The sequence below is a fragment of the Xyrauchen texanus genome, chromosome 13, assembly GCF_025860055.1.
Source record: "Xyrauchen texanus isolate HMW12.3.18 chromosome 13, RBS_HiC_50CHRs, whole genome shotgun sequence".
Taxonomy (NCBI): domain Eukaryota; kingdom Metazoa; phylum Chordata; class Actinopteri; order Cypriniformes; family Catostomidae; genus Xyrauchen; species Xyrauchen texanus.
In genome coordinates, this window is record NC_068288.1 from 46,526,712 (window position 1) to 46,536,723 (window position 10,012).

General features: G+C 44.7%; 1 protein-coding gene across 2 annotated transcripts in view; it reads right to left on the bottom strand.

The window, feature by feature from the left end:
• The window catches only part of LOC127653539 (zinc finger E-box-binding homeobox 2-like), a 52,901-nt gene that overhangs the window by 30,832 nt on the left and 12,057 nt on the right, over positions 1-10,012 (bottom strand). The gene's annotated exons all lie outside the window — the stretch shown is intronic.

Genomic DNA, 10,012 nt, shown 5'->3' on the forward strand with positions numbered 1-10,012 from the left:
ATACACAATTCATGTCATGGTTCCGGTTTGAATCACTGCATGCCAGAGTGAACGCCCCTCGATTGATTCTCATAACTCATCGGGACGGTCAGTCATTTTGAATCCGCTGATAACAACCTGCTTCTGTCAGCTGAACGCAGGCGGACGACACGATCTGACAAGCATCACCTTCTTTCAGACTGTGTCACGACTGCAGTGTGTGTGTAACAGGACTTTAATTTCTCAAAACGGGCCGATAAAACTTGTTTTAGAGTGTGTCTGTTGAACCCATCGGAAAGAATAATCACAAACTTTGTTGCGACTCAACACAGTGCTGACATTGTGAACAAACATCCTTAAAAATCAGACATTGAGTGCATTAAAATTACCCAGCTGAACTTTTTAGATTTCATTAATACTTTTCCTGGGAGAAGATAAACATAAATATTAAATAGCATTGAACGTAATTTACAGAGTCATCCATTATTTTGTAAACGGGTCAAAATGAAAATGTTTGCTTATGCAAAGTAGATGTAGATATTAACTGAAGAGCCACAAGCGTCGCTTTACCGACTGTCAAAAATTGCAATTTTGACGATTGTTTTTCCTTTACATAATAAAAGGTACATTTCTAGTTTCAACATTATTTGTACTTCGGATCTTAGTTGTGCTGGACAAGAAACACTAGCTTCATACCATGTGACCCACATATGAATTTCGACCATTGAAAATGGGTAAAATGTAAGAATTTACAGATGGAGCCACATTGAGAGCCCCATATCTCTGAGAATGAACCACGTAGGGACTAACAAATTATGATACAAACAGAAAAGTTCATTCTGAAGCTGAATCTAAAAGGATATTATGATATCTTTAACACTACTGGAGTTTCAGGCACTCAAACTTTGGAAAAATGACACAAATGAAGTGTGTTTTCCCATATTTGGACTCGCACCATTGGCATATAATGCAACAAGAGATGCTGAAGTTAGCTGGTTTTAGTAAAACATCTACCTATCTCTGTGTAGAAATAAAATAATGACGTTTTCAGCTTTCTAATGTATATTTTTTGACCTGTAGTTTTGCTCCAAAATCATAAGCGAAACTGGTTATTTTGACCCCTTTACAAAATAATGAATTACTCTGTAAATATCGTTCCACGGCATTTAATATTTATCCGTCATCATCATTTATGTTTATATTTCACCTGTAAAAATATTATTAAAACAAACATTTTGGGGGGCCCTAGGTTTCTCAGTGAGTATTGACACTGACTACCACCCCTAGAGTCGTGAGTTTGAATCAAAATTGGGCCGGTTGCTAGGGAGGGTAGATTCACATGGGGTAACCTCCTCGTGGTGGTGATTAGTGGTTCTCGCTCTCAATGGGGTGTGTGGCGAGTTGTGTGTGGATCGTGGAGAGTAGCATGAGCCTCTACATGCTGTGAGTCTCCTAAGCAACCAAATTGCCGCCTGGAAGTGGAGGAATGGCCGCCGACCGCGAGGGGATAAGGGGCTCCTAGACGACCGCCTGGAAGCGGAGGAATGGCCACCGACCGCGAGGGGATAAGGGGCTCCTAGACGACCGCCTGGAAGCGGAGGAATGGCCAGCCGACCGCGAGGGGATAAGGGGCTCCTAGCCGGCCGCCTGGACGGCCTGGAGTGGCCAGGGGTGGGGGAGACCCCTACCAGCCGCTAAACACGGCAGGGTCAAGAGAGGACCGCCGACCACGTGCGTGGAGGGGCTCCCGGTCGACTGCCTGGAGCGGGAGAACCGCTGCCAGGGGCGGGGGAGACCCCTTCTGTTCCCTGAGAACACGGCGTGGCGTTCCGTATACCAGGAGTCAGATGTCTGCCTCCGATCCACCCGGGGAGGCGCGGCTGTCGTCAGTTAGAGGGTGGAGGAGTGGCCGAAGACCAAGCTACTACCATTTAATTACCATTAATAATAATAATAATAATAATAATAAAAGTTTTACTGTGAACAAACGTTGCATTTCTGCTACACCGGGTCTCTCAATGTCAATGCAATTAAATAAATGTGTCACTTAAGTGTCCAAATATTTTTGGGATCATTGACCATAATTACAACAGAATTACTGTGTCGATATTTTAAGTTCTTGTTGGATGCTTCCTCGTGTCTTTGATGATCAGAACTGATTACAAATTATAATACAAGCACTTTTTCATATTCTAAGTCATTATTTGCATTGCACAGATATTTGAACGTACTGTGCACATGTAGTGAACATAAACAGACATAACTGAAGAACTGTTTTCCATTCAGTTTCAATATGATTTCAGATCAGTGTTCCTGTCTGTATTGATTAAGGCTTTCATCTGTTGCTGCTTCAGTGAATGTGAAATTCTCTCCATCAGGGTCAGCCCCTTTGATTCAGATACTTCATCGTTTACTGTAAACATGACGGGAACTGCACCCTCTGCCCCGATCAGACGACCCAAGGTGCGATTTAGCCGTATAGAGAGTATTTGCATAGAGATGAAAGTAGAATGTGTGTGAGAGAAAATGAGAAGTAAGATGAAGGACCCCTGACTCAGATGGTGGCAGATATTCAAACGACAGAAGTGTTAGAATGCTGTGGAAATCCCCTGCCCTCAGATCTGCCCAATGATGACAAAGACTTCAGCTCTGCACGGCACTGTAATGCATGACAACATATATATGATGCATGATGTGCATGACATTGCACAGATACCGCGCACCCAGAGGCGGAGATACGGTTTCTGGGGACCCAAGCAACCGATCAACCCCATTGCGAAGTACTTCACTTAAAAATTCATCCTATCAGCCGTTGTAGCACATTCAAGTACATTCAAAATGTTTACTGAAACATGAATGCATATTTTCCAGTTTGTCATTATAATATGATAATATTATATTCGCCCAATTTGCATCTATTCGCCCCAATCTGCCCCTATTCGCCCCATTTGATCCATTCGCCCCATTGGCGTCTATTCACCCCTGTTCGCATCTATTCACCCCTATTGGCATCTATTAGCCCCTATTCACCCGTATTGGCGTCTATTATTCTCTATTCGCCCTTATTGGCGTCTATTAGTATCTATTCGCCCTTATTCGCGTCTATTCGCCCCTATTGGCGTCTACTTGCCCCTATTGGCGTCTACTCGCCCTATTTGCGTCTATTCCCCCATTTGCGTCTATTCGCCCCATTCACCCCTATTCGCCCCATTCGCCCCTATTGGCGTCTATTCGCCCCTATTCGCATCTATTCGCCCCTATTGGCATCTATTTGCCCCTATTCGCGTCTATTCCCCCTATTTGCGTCTATTCGCCCCTATTTGCGTCTATTTGCCCCTATTCGTGTCTATTCCCCCTATTTGCATCTATTTGCCCCTATTCGCATCTATTTGCCCCTATTGGCATCTATTTGCCCCTATTCATGTCTATTCCCCCTATTTGCATCTATTCACCCCTATTCGCGTCTAGTAGTCTCTATTCGCCCCTGTTGGCGTCTATTTGCCCCTATTCGTGTCTATTCCCCCTATTTGCATCTATTTGCCCCTATTCGCATCTATTCGCCCCTGTTGGCATCTATTTGCCCCTATTCGTGTCTATTCCCCCATTTGCATCTATTCGCCCCTGTTCACATCTATTCGCCCCTATTCGCATCTATTCGCCCCTATTCGCCCGTATTGGCGTCTATTAGTCTCTATTCGCCCCTATTGGCATCTATTAGCCCCTATTCGCCCCTATTGGCATCTATTAGTCTCTATTCGCCCTTATTCGCCCCATTCGCCCATATTGGCGTCTATTAGTCTCTATTCGCCCGTATTGGCGTCTATTCACCCGTATTGGCATCTATTAGCCCCTAATCGCCTGTATTGGCGTCTATTAGTCTCTATTCGCCCTTATTCGCGTCTATTCACCCCTATTGGTGTCTATTTGCCCCTATTCGTGTCTATTCCCCTATTTGCGTCTATTCCCCCATTTGCGTCTATTCGACCCTATTCGCGTCTATTCGCCCGTATTGGCGTCTATTAGTCTCTATTCGCCCTTATTCGCGACTATTCACCCCTATTGGCGTCTACTCGCCCCTATTGGCGTCTACTCGCCCATTTGCGTCTATTCGCCCCATTCGCCCCTATTGGCGTCTATTTGCCCCTATTTGCGTCTATTCCCCCTATTTGCGTCTATTTGCCCCTATTCGTGTCTATTCCCCCTATTCGCGTCTATTCCCCGTATTCGCGTCTATTCCCCCTATTTGCGTCTATTTGCCCCTATTCGTGTCTATTTGCCCCTATTCGTGTCTATTCCCTATTTGAGTCTATTCCCCCTATTTGAGTCTATTTGCCCCTATTAGTGTCTATTCCCCTATTAGTCTATTCGCCCCTATTCGCATCTATTTGCCCTATTGGTCTATTAAGCCCCTACTCGCCCCTATTAGGTGTCTATTCCCCTATTTAGTCTATTCGCTCCTGTTCGCATCTATTCGCCCCTATTCGCCCGTATTGGTGTCTATTAGTCTCTATTCGCCCCTATTGGCATCTATTCGCCCCTATTGGCATCTATTAGTCTCTATTCGCCCGTATTGGCGTCTATTAGTCTCTATTCGCCCTTATTCGCCCCTATTCGCCCCTATTCGCCCGTATTGGCGTCTATTAGTCTCTATTCGCCCGTATTGGCGTCTATTCACCCCTATTCGCATCTATTCGCCCCTATTCGCCCGTATTGGAGTCTATTAGTCTCTATTCGCCCCTATTGGCATCTATTAGCCCCTATTCGCCCCTATTGGCATCTATTAGTCTCTATTCGCCCCCATTCGCCCATATTGGCGTCTATTAGTCTCTATTCGCCCGTATTGGCGTCTATTCACCCGTATTGGCATCTATTAGCCCCTAATCAGCCTGTATTGGTGTCTATTAGTCTCTATTAAGCCCTTATTCAGTCTATTCACCCCTATTGATGTCTATTTGCCCCTATTAGTGTCTATTCCCCATTTAGTCTATTCCCCATTTAGCGTCTATTACGGCCCTATTACGTCTATTAGCCCGTATTACGTCTATTAGTCTCTATTAAGCCCTTATTAGCGACTATTCACCCCTATTAGCGTCTACTAGCCCTATTGACGTCTACTAGCCTCCATTAAGCCCCTATTGGCAGTCTATTTGCCCCTATTTAGCGTCTATTCCCCTATTTAGGTCTATTTGCCCCTATTAGTGTCTATTCCCCTATTACGTCTATTCCCCTATTTGCCCCTATTAGTGTCTATTCCCCTATTTAGTCTATTTGCCCCTATTAGTGTCTATTCCCCTATTTAGTCTATTCCCCTATTTGAGTCTATTTGCCCCTATTACGTGTCTATTCCCCTATTTAGCTCTATTACGCCCTATTAGCATCTATTTGCCCCTATTGAGTCTATTAAGCCCCTATTAGGTGTCTATTCCCCTATTTAGTCTATTAGCTCCTATTAGCATCTATTAGCCCTATTAAGCCCGTATTGGTGTCTATTAGTCTCTATTAGCCCCTATTGGCATCTATTAAGCCCTATTGCGTCTATTAGTCTCTATTAAGCCCTTATTAGCCCTATTAAGCCCGTGTTAGCGTCTATTAGTCTCTATTAAGCCCGTATTAGTCTATTCACCCCTATTAGCATCTATTAGCCCCTATTCGCCCGTATTGGCATCTATTAGTCTCTATTCGCCCGTATTGGCGTCTATTAGTCTCTATTCGCCCTTATTCGCGTCCATTCACCCCTATTGGCGTCTATTCGCCCCTATTGGCATCTATTAGCCCCTATTCGCCCGTATTGGCGTCTATTAGTCTCTATTCGCCCTTATTTGCGTCTATTCACCCTTATTTGCGTCTATTCACCCCTATTGGCGTCTATTAGTCTCTATTCGCCCTTATTCGAGTCTATTCGCCCCTATTGGCATCTATTAGCTCTATTAGGTCTATTCACCCCTATTAGCCTTATTAGTCTATTCACCCTATTAAGCCCTTATTAGGTCTAGTAGTCTCTATTAAGCCCCTGTTGGCATCTATTTGCCCCTATTAGTGTCTATTCCCCATTTAGATCTATTAGCCTCTGTTAGCATCTATTAGCCCTATTAGCATCTATTAGCCTCTATTAAGCCCGTATTGGCGTCTATTAGTCTCTATTCGCCCCTATTCGCATCTATTCGCCCGTATTGGTGTCTATTAGTCTCTATTCGCCCCTATTGGCATCTATTCGCCCCTATTGGCATCTATTAGTCTCTATTCGCTCGTATTGGAGTCTATTAGTCTCTATTCGCCTTTATTAGCCCCTATTCAGCCGTGTTACGTCTATTAGTCTCTATTAAGCCCGTATTAGTCTATTCACCCCTATTAGCATCTATTAGCCCCTATTCAGCCCGTATTGGCATCTATTAGTCTCTATTCAGCCCGTATTAGGTCTATTAGTCTCTATTAAGCCCTTATTCAGTCCATTCACCCCTATTGACGTCTATTAGCCCTATTGGCATCTATTAGCCCCTATTCAGCCCGTGTTAAGTCTATTAGTCTCTATTCGCCCTTATTTGCGTCTATTCACCCTTATTTGCGTCTATTCACCCCTATTGGCGTCTATTAGTCTCTATTCGCCCTTATTCGCGTCTATTTGCCCTATTGGAGTCTATTCGCCCCTATTCGGTCTATTCACCCCTATTCGCCCTTATTCGCGTCTAGTAGTCTCTATTCGCCCCTGTTGGCATCTATTTGCCCCTATTCGTGTCTATTCCCCCATTTGCGTCTATTCGCCCCTGTTCGCATCTATTCGCCCCTATTCGCATCTATTCACCCCTATTGGCGTCTATTAGTCTCTATTCGCCCCTATTCGCATCTATTCGCCCCTATTGGCATCTATTAGCCCCTATTCGCCCCTATTGGCATCTATTAGCCCCTATTCGCCCCTATTGGCATCTATTAGTCTCTATTCACCCCTATTGGCGTCTATTCGCCCCTATTGGCGTCTATTCGCCCCTATTCGTGTCTATTCCCCCATTTGCGTCTATTCCCCCATTTGCGTCTATTCACCCCTATTCGCGTCTAGTAGTCTCTATTCGCCCCTATTCGCATCTATTCGCCCCTATTGGCATCTATTAGCCCCTATTCGCCCTTATTCGCGACTATTCACCCCTATTGGCGTCTACTCGCCCCTATTGGCGTCTATTTGCCCATTTGCGTCTATTCGCCCCATTCGCCCCTATTGGCGTCTATTTGCCCCTATTTGCGTCTATTCCCCCTATTTGCGTCTATTTGCCCCTATTCGTGTCTATTCCCCCTATTCGCGTCTATTCCCCCTATTTGCGTCTATTTGCCCCTATTCGTGTCTATTCCCCCTATTTGCGTCTATTTGCCCCTATTCGTGTCTATTCCCCCTATTCGCGTCTATTCCCCTATTTCGCGTCTATTTGCCCCTATTGGCATCTATTCGCCCTATTCGCGTCTATTCGCCCCTATTCGTGTCTATTCCCCCTATTTGCGTCTATTCGCTCCTATTCGCATCTATTCGCCCCTATTCGCCCGTATTGGTGTCTATTAGTCTCTATTCGCCCCTATTGGCATCTATTCGCCCCTATTGGCATCTATTAGTCTCTATTGGAATCTATTAGTCTCTATTCGCCCGTATTGGCGTCTATTAGTCTCTATTCGCCCTTATTCGCCCCTATTCGCCCGTATTGGCGTCTATTAGTCTCTATTCGCCCGTATTGGCGTCTATTCACCCCTATTAGCATCTATTAGCCCCTAATCGCCCGTATTGGCATCTATTAGTCTCTATTCGCCCGTATTGGCGTCTATTAGTCTTTATTCGCCCTTATTCGCGTCTATTCACCCCTATTGGCGTCTATTCGCCCCTAATCGCCCGTATTGGCATCTATTAGTCTCTATTCGCCCGTATTGGCGTCTATTAGTCTCTATTCGCCCGTATTGGCGTCTATTAGTCTCTATTCGCCCCTAATCGCCCGTATTGGCATCTATTAGTCTCTATTCGCCCTTATTCGCGTCCATTCACCCCTATTGGCGTCTATTCGCCCCATTGGCATCTATTAGCCCCTATTCGCCCGTATTGGCGTCTATTAGTCTCTATTCGCCCTTATTTGCGTCTATTCACCCCTATTGGCGTCTATTCGCCTATTGGCATCTATTAGCCCCTATTCGCCCGTATTGGCGTCTATTAGTCTCTATTCGCCCTTATTTGCGTCTATTCGCCCCTATTGGCGTCTATTCGCCCCTATTCACGTCTATTCGCCCCTATTCGCCTTATTCGCGTCTATTCACCCCTATTGGCGTCTATTCGCCCCTATTGGTGTCTATTCCCCCCATTTGTGTCTATTCGCCCCTATTGGCGTCTATTCGCCCCTATTGGCATCTATTTGCCCCTATTCGTGTCTATTCCCCCTATTTGCGTCTATTCGCCCCTATTCGCATCTATTCGCCCCTATTGGCATCTATTTGCCCCTATTAGTGTCTATTGCCCCTATTTGCATCTATTCGCATCTATTCGCCCCTATTCGCCTGTATTCGCGCCTATATGAGAGATGAAACTCTTATTAACTTCTGACACTTTGTCAAAAAACTTCCCTGTGACATTTACATTTATGCATTTGGTAGATGCTTTTATCCAAAGTGACTTACAGTGCACTTATTACAGGGACAATCCCCCCAGAGCAACCTGGAGTTAAGTGTCTTACTCAAGGACACAATGGTGGTGACTGTGGGGATCAAACCAGCAACCTCCTGATTACCAGTTATGTGCATTTGCCCACTAAGCCACCGCCACACCTTTGCTGTGAGACACTGAAGAAACAGCGAGACACGGTGCAGCAGGTATGCAAGTTCATCCAGCACGCGTTTACTAACAGAGCAGAGGTAGGCAAAACACGTTCGGTATGAAGGCCCCTAACTCATCCGTTCACACGTATCTGTGAGTGAGAGCACATGCACGAAACAAGTTCGTAAGATCTGTATATTATTTTCATAAATTACAAACCTGAACTAAAAGTCCTACTTGAAAAACTGACCCAATCTACATGGGTCATGGGTCATAGACCTCTAACACGAACAGCTCTGAGAGCACTGACATCAGAATGACATGTGACATGACACCCCTCAAGCGGTTTTTGCGGAGCTTTCCTACTGTGGCAAGGGCCCCCCAATGTCCGGGGCCCCACGCATTTGTGTGGTCTGCGTGGTGGTTTCATCACATGCTGACAATCATATTAACACATGCTAGCATCGCCTAGCGAAGTGCTAAAACATGCTAACAAAGTGCTAGCATCATGCTAACATCAACTAGCGAAGTGCTAAAACATGATAAAAACGTGCTATCATCCTGCTAACACATGTTAGCATTGCCTAGCGAAGTGCTAAAACTTGCTAAAAACGTGCTAACATCATGCTCACAAATGCTAGCATCGCCTAGCGAAGTGCTAAAACATGCTAAAAATGTGCAAGCATCAGGCTAACACCTGCTAGCATCAACTAGCGAAGTGCTAAAACAAGCTAAAAACGTGCTTACACATGCTAGTTTCACCTAGCGAAGTGCTAAAACATGCTAAAAACGTGCTGGTATCCTGCTAACACATGATAGCATCACCTATCAACGTACTAAAACATGCTAGCATCATGCTAACAAACATAACACCTACATGCTACCATCATGAAAAACACATGATAGCAACATTCTATGACCATTATTTTAGTGCTTCGCAACAAGTTAGAAAATGCTATTTGACGAGTTTTGCCACGGCAAGCACCACTCACATTTTCTTCAGGAAATGTACCCATCTAGTTATTATTAATATCTTGTTATTTCCCTTTGCATATTTGCAGTAATGGCTTTTGTGTCATTTACAGCATCTTGTGCAAAACATCGAGACCCATAATGATTTTGTTGCATATATTTTCGTTTTGGTGGCTTAACAGCAAGAATGCGTTGTGAATGAGTAATGACAATAAATGTAATTAAAGGAAAAGTTCACCCAAAACTGAAAATTCATGTCATCATTTACTCACAGTCATGTGGCTCAAA